This window comes from Pogona vitticeps, chromosome 7 (genome assembly GCF_051106095.1).
Source record: "Pogona vitticeps strain Pit_001003342236 chromosome 7, PviZW2.1, whole genome shotgun sequence".
Classification (NCBI taxonomy): domain Eukaryota; kingdom Metazoa; phylum Chordata; class Lepidosauria; order Squamata; family Agamidae; genus Pogona; species Pogona vitticeps.
The window spans coordinates 8,401,843-8,414,332 of record NC_135789.1 but is presented as its reverse complement, the minus strand read 5'-3'; the positions used below and the strand labels follow the sequence as shown (position 1 = coordinate 8,414,332).

General features: G+C 52.1%; 1 long non-coding RNA gene across 3 annotated transcripts; it reads left to right on the top strand.

The window, feature by feature from the left end:
* Positions 1–32: 32 nt before the first annotated feature.
* Positions 33–11,774, top strand: LOC140701645 (uncharacterized). 3 transcript variants are annotated; one of them, XR_013538004.1, is made up of 4 exons: positions 33–869; positions 8,807–9,030; positions 9,146–9,283; positions 11,594–11,774. It is a non-coding gene; the product is annotated as an uncharacterized LOC140701645 (long non-coding RNA). The 3 variants fall into 3 exon arrangements; XR_013538005.1 differs by lacking the exon at positions 33–869 and adding an exon at positions 4,517–4,623; XR_013538003.1 differs by lacking the exon at positions 33–869 and having other exon boundaries at positions 7,809–9,030.
* The last annotated feature ends 716 nt before the right edge of the window (positions 11,775–12,490 follow it).

Sequence of the window (12,490 nt, the reverse complement as noted above, 5' to 3'; positions counted from 1 at the left end):
CCGCGCTCGCTTATCTTAAAGGGGCAAGGTCGCCGGGATGGGGGCGTCACGGGTGGCCTCGCCAAGTCCCCCACCCACGTGGGGCATAAGGCCAAGGGGGGGCATCGCTCCCTTCCCACGCCTTCCTTCCGGGGGGGCACCATGCCCTCTCCATCGGGCAGGATCTCTGCCTGGGAGCTGCTCCGGTGGAGTAGCCGCCTGCAGGCAGCCTTTCAAGGCAAAGGAGTGGAGGGGTGGGGGAGAATGTCAGGAGCCCCATCCTCGCGCCCCCCCCAAGGCACCGCCAGCCCCCTCTCCGTTTGGCCGGCTTGCGCCTTCCGCGCTTCGAAACGCGCACCTGCTGCCCCCCCCCGAGCAAAACCTGGCCGCGCTTCCCTCCGCCTTGGGTCCTTTTTAAGGAGAATAGCGGGATAAAAGTATTACAAACAAACAAACAAACAAATAAATAAATAAATAAGGGGGACTGTAAAAGGCCTGGAAGCTCCCCGAGTCCCCTCCCCTGCACAACTGTGCGACGTCTCTTGCCACCAGTGCAGGAAGGGGGGAGGGCGAGCCTTGAGGCGGGGGCAGAAGACCCTTAGACTGTTCCGTTTCTGCAACAGGATCCCACCCCAGGGGACGTAGAAAGGATCCAGGGGTGGCCTAAGTTTGGCTCTCACAATGACACTCCCCCGCCTACCCACACCCACACCCATGCAATGTCCTGCCTAGGGAGTCTCCCCCCCCCGTCATCCAGGGTATAAGGTAGCCATTACCCTGCAGGTGGGAAGTCCCCCCTCTCCTCCTCCTTGCCAAGCACAAGGCGTCAAGGGAACCGATGCGAGGGGCTTCCTCTCCCACTGCAAAGACCAAGGACCCCCAGACACCAGGTGAGCCTGCCCCATGCCCCTGCTGGCAGGCAAGCTGATGGGGCTGGTCAGAGCACCCACAGATTCCTGGGCCAGCATATTTCCAGCCTTCCTGATTTAGCCCAGACCCACCCACCCAAGCCAGAGGCTTTTTGGGGAGAGAACCAAGAACCGGCTGGCTGAAGGCTGCTTCCTGAGAGCAGGAGGGCCGCAGGAAGGGCAAGCTTTACCACCACGGTATCATACTATCCTCCACCCCACTGGCCAGGCTGTGTCTGATGGGAATTGCATGCCACAACAGCAGCATCTGGAGGGGGCACAGCCATGGCTGAAGACCTGTGTCCCTCCGTACTCTCCCCTTGCTGGCACCCCTGGGTCAGGGAGGGCGGTGGGTGGCTCATCAGGCCCTGAGCCCCCACCTGCTCCCTTCCTTGTAGGCTCAGCACCACCATTCAGCTTGGCTGTCCCTCCCCAGTTGGCCAGTGGAGCCTTGAGGGCCTCCACTCTGGGATAGAAAGGTTACCGGAGAGATCTGGCGCAAGGGGAGAGCAGCTGGAAGCAGGGGCGTCTTTCCCTGACCAGCCACCCCGTTAGTCTGTCCCAGGAATGAGGCAGGGGGACTCCAGGGGGAGGCCACAGAAATTGGCTGTCCATAGGCTTGGGAACCACTCCGAGGGCCTTGATAGAGATCAAGGGTTCGTAATGCACTAGCGAGGCATCAGTTACCCAGATTTCTGTAACACTCATTGTTTTTAGCTTTGAATGTTGCCTTTTAAGGATGTCAGCGGAAAGGCGAGGTGAGAATATTTTAAATAAAATACAGTAAAACAAATAAACCTCTTATGGGCATAAGACATTTGTCTTCCTGTCCTTTTCCTGCTGCCTTTTACTTACAAACACACACACACCCGCATTTATGGTCTCGCTGGAGGCCCCAAAGAAAACCCACTTTGCGCCTTGTTGGGTTGCGCGCGTGGAGAGATCCAGGCATCCCCGCGCGGATTTTGCGCTCCGGAGTGGCTTCCGCCCGCGGTTGAAGAGACCGCGGAGGCGGCAGGGCCCTCGGGTGGCCGCCAGGGGGCGCTCCGCCTTCTTCCCCGAAGGGAACGGTGCGTTTTCTCGTTCCGTGGGGCTCATCGAGAAGGACACCCGGTCGTTCCCACTGGAGATTAGGGTTGGGGGGTGAAGGTTCGCTCCAGGCTAGTTGGCGAGGCGCGCGGGGTGGGGTGTGGGGGGGCACAAAAGGCTCAATCATAACCAAGGGGAGATGCTTGATTCTGAACCCCTGGGCTGTCCCCGTAGCCACCCCCCTCCCGCGTTGTTCCACTACAAGGCTCATCATCCCCCATCTGGCTGGAAGACGATGGGAACTGAAGTTTCTCCAAATGGGGGAGTGTTACTCCAGGGAAGTGACCGGGGAGCCAGCATGGTTTGGAGGGGGCATAAACTCTCTCCTTCTTATATGAAGCACATTGAAAGCTTTTTTAAAAATAAAATAAAATAAAACAATAAGCGGGTAAAAACCGGGCCCAATTTCCAGCCGGCGGGGAGATCAATCAACCCAGGTGGGGAGAGGGAGGGAAAGCGAGGAGGAAGCCCACGCCGAGCCCCCTCGTCTGGGCAGCCCTGGGGCACCCTTGACCTGAAATCCATGGGGCCACCCCCTCCCCTCCGACCCTCCCGTGCCTCACGAGCCCTCCCAAAAAAGAGCTGACGGCCGGCCGGCCTTTCGCGTCTTCTCCAGGCGTATCCTCCGTGCGCGGAGGCGCTGCTCCTATGCAGGGTTAGCCCCAGCGGTGTAGGGTAGCTTGGGGGGGGGGAGATCGGGGTAGAACCCCCTGCCCCAGGTGTACCTGCATGGCCTCCTTAACCTAGACAGCCGCAGCCGCCGCTCTGCCTCTTGGCAGGGCGGGCGCCCAACCCTACGTGCGCCGGCTCTGCCTTCTGAAGCCCGTTGCCAACCGTGGCTGGCGGCCAGAAGCAAAGTTGTGGGGCGGAGGATGAGTCAGAAGTCCGGGAGAAGGGAAGCCTCCCCCCTCCGGTTTCAGCACACGCTGTACGAGCCGCCCAGTGATGTTGCCTCTGGCTCACACATGAGGCATCTATCTCCCGCTTCCGTCGGGGAGGGAGAGGGGAGCAAAGCTTGCGCCGGCCTCTTCCCGGCTTTGCGCACCGCTGGAGGGGGGCAGCGGGGATCGGGGGTGGGAGGGAGGGCGCTGGACGGTCTCTCTCCCCCCCCCCGGCCATGGGCATAGCAAGCTGGCTGGAGGGCAAGGGCGTTTAGCTCTCCGTCTACTCTGAGACCTCAAAGCCTAAACTGCAGGGCATCATTGAATGGCACCTTCACCTTCCTGGTCTCTCCCAAACACACCCACTGATTGGGTGATGGTGGCAAGAATTCCTCTGGGCGACCCTTTGGCCCCAAACCTCCATCCAGGTGAAGGAACAGGTCCAGATAGTATCAATTTGGTTGGTTTCTACACTGCCTCTGGCATCAAAAAGGCCATCACTCCCGGTGGTTCATTAACAAAAGACTCCATTACTTTGGGCTCACTCTTAGGAAGCAAGGTATTTCCTGAATATGGGGACAGCAAGGGAAACCCATGTTGCTTTCCTGCAAAATACGCTCCTCTCCTTGGTCAGCCGCCTCCTCTTCCCCTCCCAACCCTTTGTTGTAAATGCCTGCCGAGCGTTGTAAACAAACGTGCTTCAGAGCACAAGACCTTAAATCTTCTACTGAGCGCAGGAGCAGGAATTCTTCCTGGTTGGCTTAATGCGGTCACCGCCAGAATTAAAAGCTATCCCCAAGGTCCTAAAGCAGGCGTGCCTTAGTCCTCCCAGCTCATTCAAAAAGCATCTTTGCTTAGCGACTCTACAATTCCTGAGAGTTGCCTCACTTTGTACCACTCTGTTAGTGGTCAAAACCCTTCTAGAAACAAAAGTTCCTTGGCTATTGTCTGAGCTGAATATTGTGTCCCCTTCTGCGCAGTATCAAAACGGATCACTAGGAGGAGCTAGAGCACATTTCCCTGTATTTTCTGGTTAATAAGGAGAATGGGAGGCATTGATAAAAGGTGCCAGGGGACGGTTTTTGCAAGGAATGGAAGGCTGAGCACCCACCCATAGCGTGAGATGGAAGGGGTCTTCTAGATCATCAAGTCCAGCCCCTGTCCAGGAGGCCCAGTGGGGAATTGAGCTGCCAACCTCTGACTCTGCAGCCAGAAACTTAAACCACGGTGTTGTCCAGCAAACCCACTTTAGAGCAATGAAAGGAGAAAGGAGTTCATTTTAAAAATATATGTTCTTTTCATGGATGAGGTGAGCTTGGAGGTCTCAGCCTTCTGATCCCAAGCAGCGGTGCTAAGCAGGAAGCCATCCACGGTCTCTGGTGGAGGCTCTGGTGCTCAGCAGGCATGTCCTGGGGGTAGAGAAAGGGCCTCCCCACACCACGCAGCCTGATTCCCCGGGCTGCAATCTCCCTTGAACTGGTGTCGAGGAGTCCTGCCATACCCTGAACTCTGTTGTCCTGCAGCCTAGCTTTGGTGGTGCTGCTTCTCCTGTCAGTGGGCAGGCTGCCTGATGGCCAGGCCTCTTGATGACGAAGTGACCCCCCCCAAGAGGCCTGGAGGGGGGAAAGCTGGGGGTGGGTGGGCAGGCGGGCAGGAGGGAGCTGCTGACGACGCCGGCACTACAAGGAGGCCAACGAGGAAAACCACACCGCAGGGTGGAAAATCCAGGAAGAAGGCCGAAAGGAAGAAGTCAGCTGGACTCAGCGGTATGTCTTGGCGTCTTTTCCCACATGTTATGAATACTTGACCAGGTTAATCACTTCCTCGGGGAAAAAACCGAGGGCAAGGACAGGAAGCAGAGCCCCATTTAACCATTTTAACAGTTTATTTTGAAAGTACCTCTTCTTGTTTCTGAATCTTTCTGTGTGGAAGAAACTGCAAAACAATCTGCAATGGAACAGTTATATGGACATCTTTCCTTTCCCTCCCTCCCTCCCTCCCTCCCTCCCTTCCTTCCTTCCTTCCTTCCTTCCTTCCTTCCTTCCTTCCTTCCTTCCTTCCTTCCTTCCTTCCTTCCTTCCTTCCTTCCTTCCTTCCTTCCCCTTTCTCTCTTTTCCTTCCTTCCTTCCTTCCTTCCTTCCTTCCTTCCTTCCTTCCTTCCTTCCTTCCTTCCTTCCTTCCTTCCTTCCTTCCTTCCTTCCTTCCTTCCTTCCTTCCTTCCTTCCCCTTTCTCTCTTTTCTTTCCTTCCTTCCTTCCTTCCTTCCTTCCTTCCTTCCTTCCTTCCTTCCTTCCTTCCTTCCTTCCTTCCTTCCTTCCTTCCTTCCTTCCTTCCCCTTTCTCTCTTTTCCTTCCTTCCTTCCTTCCTTCCTTCCTTCCTTCCTTCCTTCCTTCCTTCCTTCCTTCCTTCCTTCCTTCCTTCCTTCCCCTTTCTCTCTTTTCCTTCCTTCCTTCCTTCCTTCCTTCCTTCCTTCCTTCCTTCCTTCCTTCCTTCCTTCCTTCCTTCCTTCCTTCCCCTTTCTCTCTTTTCCTTCCTTCCTTCCTTCCTTCCTTCCTTCCTTCCTTCCTTCCTTCCTTCCTTCCTTCCTTCCTTCCCCTTTCTCTCTTTTCCTTCCTTCCTTCCTTCCTTCCTTCCTTCCTTCCTTCCTTCCTTCCTTCCTTCCTTCCTTCCTTCCTTCCTTCCTTCCTTCCTTCCCCTTTCTCTCTTTTCTTTCCTTCCTTCCTTCCTTCCTTCCTTCCTTCCTTCCTTCCTTCCTTCCTTCCTCTTTCTCTCTTTTCCTTCCTTCCTTCCTTCCTTCCTTCCTTCCTTCCTTCCTTCCTTCCTTCCTTCCTTCCTTCCTTCCTTCCTTCCTTCCTTCCTTCCTTCCTTCCTTCCTTCCTTCCCCTTTCTCTCTTTTCTTTCCTTCCTTCCTTCCTTCCTTCCTTCCTTCCTTCCTTCCTTCCTTCCTTCCTTCCTTCCTTCCTTCCTTCCTTCCTTCCTTCCTTCCTTCCTCTTTCTCTCTTTTCCTTCCTTCCTTCCTTCCTTCCTTCCTTCCTTCCTTCCTTCCTTCCTTCCTTCCTTCCTTCCTTCCTTCCTTCCTTCCTTCCTTCCTTCCTTCCTTCCTTCCTTCCTTCCTGTTTTTGCTTCCTTGCTTCCCTCCCTCCCTCTTCAAAACGTTCGGTTCTTGGATGGCGAAAGCTCCCCTAGCCAAGCTGAATGGTGCCTTTCCCGTCTGGGCGCCTCTTCCAACAGGTCCCCCATGAGGATTAGGGAGTCGCTGTGCTTCTTGCAAGATGGGCTCATCTGCCAATCTATATGTGGCAATGGCAAGACAGGAGGCTGGGGTGGGGGTGCGGAGACAGACTAGAAGATCTAGTCTCGAAATACCATCTTTTCCCCAGCCAAGCAACCAAATACCCTCATCTGACCCCAGCCGTCTGCCGAGGGAGGGACTCACAGATGCCATTGCTCAACTGCAAGAGCAAAAGGCCAGGGAACAAATGAGAGACCCCACCTGTTTCCCCACATTCTCAGGTGGAGTCGGTGTTCCTGCCAGGTGGGAGGTGCTGGGTGAGGAAAAGGGCAGGCACGGGGCTAGGCCACAGGCAGCCTCCCGGGGTCCAGAGGCAGCTCCCCATTTTGCCCCCAAATCTTCTTCCCAGGCCCTTTTGCATGTATCGTATTTTTCGCTCCATAAGACGCACCTTTCCATAAGACGCACCAATTTTTTAGGAGAAGAAAACAGGAAAATATAATCTGTTTTCTTCGCTCCATAAGATGCACAGACTTCCCACCCCCCTGTTTTGTGGGGAAAAAGTGTGTCTTATGGTGCGAAAAATACGGAATTTCCTGCATATGAATCTATTCTCCCGTGGGTATCTTGTATAGCTTATGCTCTTGGCAGCTGTTTTGTGCCATCGTGTAACTTCTAGCCTTGACCAGCTCTTGCAAACTCTCGTGGATGTGGCTTCTTTTATCGAGTAAATCCATCTTATATTTGGTCTTCCTCTTTTCCTGCTGCCTTCAGCTTTTCCCGGCACTACCCCGTTCCCCCTAAAATAAGACCTAACCTGAAAATAAGCCCTAGTAGGATTTTTCAGGATGCTCGTCACAGAAGCCCTACCCCAAAAGTAAGCCACGGTTAAATGAAACCCTGCCCTCCACTCTTGTGCAGCCACCAGAAGATGATGACATGACTGCATTTGAATAAGTGTAGATGGTTGTACATGTTAAAAATAAAACATCTCCTGAAAATAAGCCCTAATGCGTTTTTTGGAGCAAAAATTAATATAAGACCCTTTCTTATTTTCGGGGAAACCGGGTATTGTCTTTTGCAGCGATTCTTCTCTTCTTTTGATGTGCCCAAAGTATAACAGCTTCAATAATGTAATAATTTAGCCTCTAGTGAGTTTAATAATGTAGTTATTAAAGGATAGTTTAATAGAAAATGTTGAGCAATCCCATTCAAACAGACTGAACTGGCTCAAAAAAACTTTCCAGGTTTAGTTTCGAAGTAAGATTTTAAAACAAAAAATTTTAAAATACTTTTTTTACTTGGAAGCTAAATCCTTTTGTCTGTTTGACTGGGATTGCTCAAGTTTTTCTATGCTCCAAGAAAGCAGAAAGGTTTCCAATAATTTGATAATTTAGTTTCTAGTGAGATTTCAAGCTTAATTTGATCTAGAACCCACTTCATTGTCTCTCAGGTGGTCCATATAAAGCTCTCCTCCGACACTACATTTCATATAAGTCAAGTTTCCCCCGTCAGCTTTCATTACTATCCAACTTCCACCATTATATATCCTAACTGGGACTGCCCTAGTATGGAGGATCCCAGCCTTTGTCTTGGAAAGCTTTCTACCTCTTTTCTACACTATTTTAATTTATGTCCTTAGGTTAGTATCAGTTTTATTGTTCTGAGCTACTGAACATCACTTGTAAAATATCGTGGGGGCGAGCATTTCGAGATAATCTCGTCAATGAACAAAAGTAAAAGATGTCATATGTACGTATTATTTGGATATATTTAATTGCTGAACAATTAGGAACAATCTAGGGTGGGTTTCGAAAACAGATCTTATCAGTGCTTTCTCTTCTTCACTGGGGAAGCCTTTTGGCCTCCTGCTGCCGGCCATTGGCTTTCTTTCCTCCTCCTTAAGAGGTCACAGAGGGAGAAACAAAGGCAGAAGATGCAAATCTCAGCTTTGGCTCTCGTTCAGGAGACAAACAGGTCCCCCCCCCCTCCATTCATGAAACGAGAAGGCTGTCATTCATCTGGATGGCCAGGGCAGTGGTTCTTCCAGGAAAACTAGCCTCTCCTGCGGCTGGAGCTGCAGGACCACCATCAAAAGACGCTTCGGGACCCTCAGGATGAGCAGCGGCTTGTTTTGAATCACATTGGAGATAGCGATTGGAATCGTCTTTGCTGACATGATGCCATCCTTCTGTACATGCTTCTGTCATTCGCATGACCAGGCACGCACTGATCATGAAATCAGTCATATGACCAGCCACATCCCACATCATGCAGGGGTGAGTGCGCCAGAGCAGGAAAATTGCCAGGAAATTCACGTAACAACCCATAAAAGGTGATTAAGCATGTTGCTGTGTTGTTTCTTTCCCAGTAAAGCTAATCTATACAGTATTAATTTCTTCATTGTCAGCGCTAAACATGTGTACTTCTTCTGTAACACTGATTTTTGTCTTCTTAGGGTTCAACGACAGTCCTGCTTTGGCACTTCTTGGAACTTCTGGAAGAGATCTCTGGTTCCTCCCCCCCCCCCCTTTGTCGTTATCCTCAGTTTCTTGGCACTGGGTGTTGTGATCGTTCTCTTTGCAAATTGCTGAAAAACGGCATTCAAGATCCTGACCCTATTTCTGTCTCCCCTTACTTTTGCTTCCCTCCTGTCCTTTGCAATTTTAAATCACTCTTCTGTCATCCATCAAGGGTTTTCTGTTCTTTTGACTGCAGGGATTTCCTTTCGGCAGCCTTCCCTAAGAACATCTCTGGTTTTCCTAAGCATTATCTCCCAGCCGAGCTGGGGGGAGGGGAAGCCAAAGCACCCAGAAGCCTCCGGCTGCCCTGACTCCACGAACTCGCTCGAGCTTCTTTGAGTAAGCCTGAGCATCAAAAGGATGTGGAAGGAAGGAGCAGGATGGCCAGTGATGACACGGCGGGAATGAGGGCCAAACTAGGTGAGAAGTCTTTAATAATAGAACCAAAGAAATTCAAAATCTCATCTCAAAGACCTATGCTTTTTTAAAATGAGGATTTTGTCATGTTCGCTCTGGATTTTTCTTAAAACTGAAGCCCCCAACGTCCAGCGTGGCTCTCTCCTGGAAGCGACCTGAATCCTGCACAGAGATCTGATTCTGCAGGGAAGCCGTGGAAGATAAAGCCGGGCAAGGAGAAGTCGGGGTCGGGGCACCCACGTGGGAGCAGACACGGGTGGGGGTGGGGGTGGAGGGAGAGACCCACTGAGCCTGGGGAAGTGACGGGTGGCTGGGCTAGAGGCCAAAGTCCTGGGGCAGCCAAAGCCAAGGCAGCTGTTCTGCGCTCCAGAGGGAGGGAGGACGGTGCCCTGGTGTGCCCGCAACATCTGGCCAACAGCTGTTCCAGGAGATGCTTGGGCTGCATCCGGTGACTCACTGCCACTAGAGCAAAGAATCCTTGAGGCAGTGTTGGAGACAGGCAGAATCCGGCCCCCTGCTTGGTATTTTTGGGTGGTGGCAGTGGAGGGAAGGAGAGGGGACAGCAAACAGGATTTGCCCCCCCCCGGTCAACTCTGAACGGCCAGGGTCCAGGAACATCATCTCCTCTTCGGAGGTAAAGAAGCCCCCCCCCATCATGGCAGGGGTGGGGTCAAAGGTGGGGTAGGACCTGGAGGCTTGGCAGGTGGGCTTCAGGCCCAAAGCGTCTTTTATTCCACCCACCCACCGGAAGTTCACGGAGGAAAAGAACCAGTCAAGCCACATTCCTGGTGCCAAAAACCTCCAGGGAATCCCAGCTGGAAGAGGCCAAAGGGAGGCCCTCCCTCTGGTCCAGCTGCAGGAATCTGCAAGGTCCTTGGGCAGGCGCCCCTGCTCTGCACCCTCCTCCACCAGGGGAGGGAGATTCTGAGCATGTGCTGATCATTGCACTGCCCCCCCCCCCCGAACACTGTGCTGTGTTTTGGGTGGTTCATTTTCAAGCACATTCTGCTCTTCGCAGGGGTGGAAGAAGCCTTTTTCATCCTGAAAACGGATCAAAGACCTCTCTGATGCTTTGCATCGCCCCCCCCTTCCCTGTCTTACACGCCAGAGAGCTGGCCATTCGGCCAAAATCCTCCCGCCGGAGGGGTGGTTGGTGTTTTCTGCCCTGCCAGTATAATCCACCCAGCTGGGCATTTCATTGCCTGCATTTCCCGGACTGCGCAAATGTTTGCATGGGCGCCACATGGAGCCACAAGGTCCCCAGAGCAGAATACTAAATAAAAGCATCAATAGCAAACCCTCAACCTCACGGCGGGTCAAAACTACCAAAGCAAGCCCAGAAGAACCCAATTGCCCTGAAGAAATGTTTTCTCTCTGCGGGGGCTGCTTCCAGACATTCTCCTCTTCCCGGTGGTTCCCTCTGGTTCGGGGGCCAGGATGAGGCCCTCGCCTCCCGCCCTGCTGTTACACGCAAGGGACAAAGTCCTGGGCTAGCCACCCTCTTGTGGACGAGGCGATTCCCGGCCCCAGCAAGGACAGGGTTTACGTGCTGATTTGCAGGGCGTGGGGAGCAAGGGAAAAGTAGCTGCATCAGCAGCCAGGAAAGGTACACAGAGCGATCGCCCGGAGTTCTGTCCGGCTGGCATCTCCTCTTCCTCTTCCTCTGACACACTGTAGAAAAAACCCCACAACAATTCAAGAACACAAACGTTGGGCCGGAGAACGAATAATGCAGACCTTCTCTCCCTCTGTAGCTGTTTTGTTTTGCAGTATTCTGAGCTTCTATGGTTGTAAAGTTTTCAGAAACCAAATGTCAGGGATTCAACCTTGCATTCTCTCTCTCTCTCACACACACACACACACAGAGAGAGAGAGAGAGAGAGAGAGAGAGAGAGAGAGAGAGAGAGAGAGTGGTGCCTCGCTAGACATTTACCCTGCATGACAGTTTTTTTGCTAGACATTGCCTTTTTGCGATCGCTACAGCAATTCACAAAACCGTGATTCCTATGGGGGAATTTCGCTGGACAATGTTTGGTCCCTGCTTCGCAAACTGATTTTCGCTAGACGACGATTTTGACAGCTCCCTCCTCGCTCGCAAAACAGGTGTTTTCAGGACCTAAGCTCCGCAAGACAGCGATTTAAATAGCTGATCGATGGTTTGCAAAGCGGCTTTCCTATGGCCAATCTTCGCTAGACAACAACAATTCTTCCCCACTGGAACGCATTAAACAGGTTTCAATGCATTCCAATGGGGAAAATGCTTTTCGCTAGACAATGATTTCGCTAAACAGCGATTTCAGGATTATCATCGTCTAGCGAGGCACCACTGCATATAAAACCCCTGAAGGATCTTGAGTGACTTATTAGTCACCTGGCATTTAACAAAACCATTAGATAAGCACTCGGCAAATCTCCACCTTTTGCATAAGTCCCAGACCTTGGGCTGGAGCCTTTTTGAGGCTTGCAAAAGACAGCTAAAAAACGTTCACCATTCAATCTGCAAAACCGGCTGACTGTTTCTAAAACAAAAAACCCCCTACTGTGCCAAATCTGTGTTTTTCTGCAGGCCCACCCATGAGAAATTAGTCACCGCAAACACATCATCGCCAGCTCTCGTTTACCTGTCTAACAGTTGAACTGATTCAGTGCTGCTGGTAAAGTCACTGAAGCAGCTGTAGCAGCATAACATTCCAGAGGAGGATCATAACTTGGTTTTAAAAAATAAATAAGTAAAGGGTGGCTCTTTAAAGACTCCTATGTTTTCTTTCGCCTCTACTCTCCTGGCCTGCAGGAGCCGGGGAAAGTTTGCCCTGAAATCAACCTGGGAGATTTCCAGGTGCTGCCATGCCAACTCGGCTTTTGCCTCTGTGTGTGTTTATTTCTACGATGGTTTTATTTTCGCTAAGACTCCGTGGGGGGAAAAAATATCCTAGCTTCCATTCCAAGGGGATTGCATGTTAGATTTGTCAGGACAGGAGACAGGAAGCAAGAAGGCTGGTTGAAGAGGGCGGGGAAGACATGGGGAGACAAGAGGTGTGCACACAGTGGCGGTGTTTTATAAACAGCCCTTTTCAATTAGATGCAGGCAAAAGGGGGGCCAGAAACCAGGATCTGACCCCTCTCCCTCCTTCCATCTCTCTCACTCTTCTCAGCTACCCTGGTGGACGCCGTCCACCACCTCTTCCAGGTCTCCTTGACCTCTTCTAGGGGTGACCTTGTGCTAGAAAGGGAGCAAAAATGTTTCACTGGAGGAGGGCCGGCTATTTCCTCTGAACCAACGGGTAGTTAGGAGGAAAGGGCGGCCAAACACACCCCAAATCGCTGCAGGGACCGAAGGGGAATTAAGAAACCGAGTCCTGTTTAGCTCAGAACCCACGCCTGCTTCCTAAAGCAATTAAGCGAAGCCACGCTCGCTCGCTCGCTGGCAGCAATTTTATTTTTTTGATGAGTCTTGCCTGAGTCG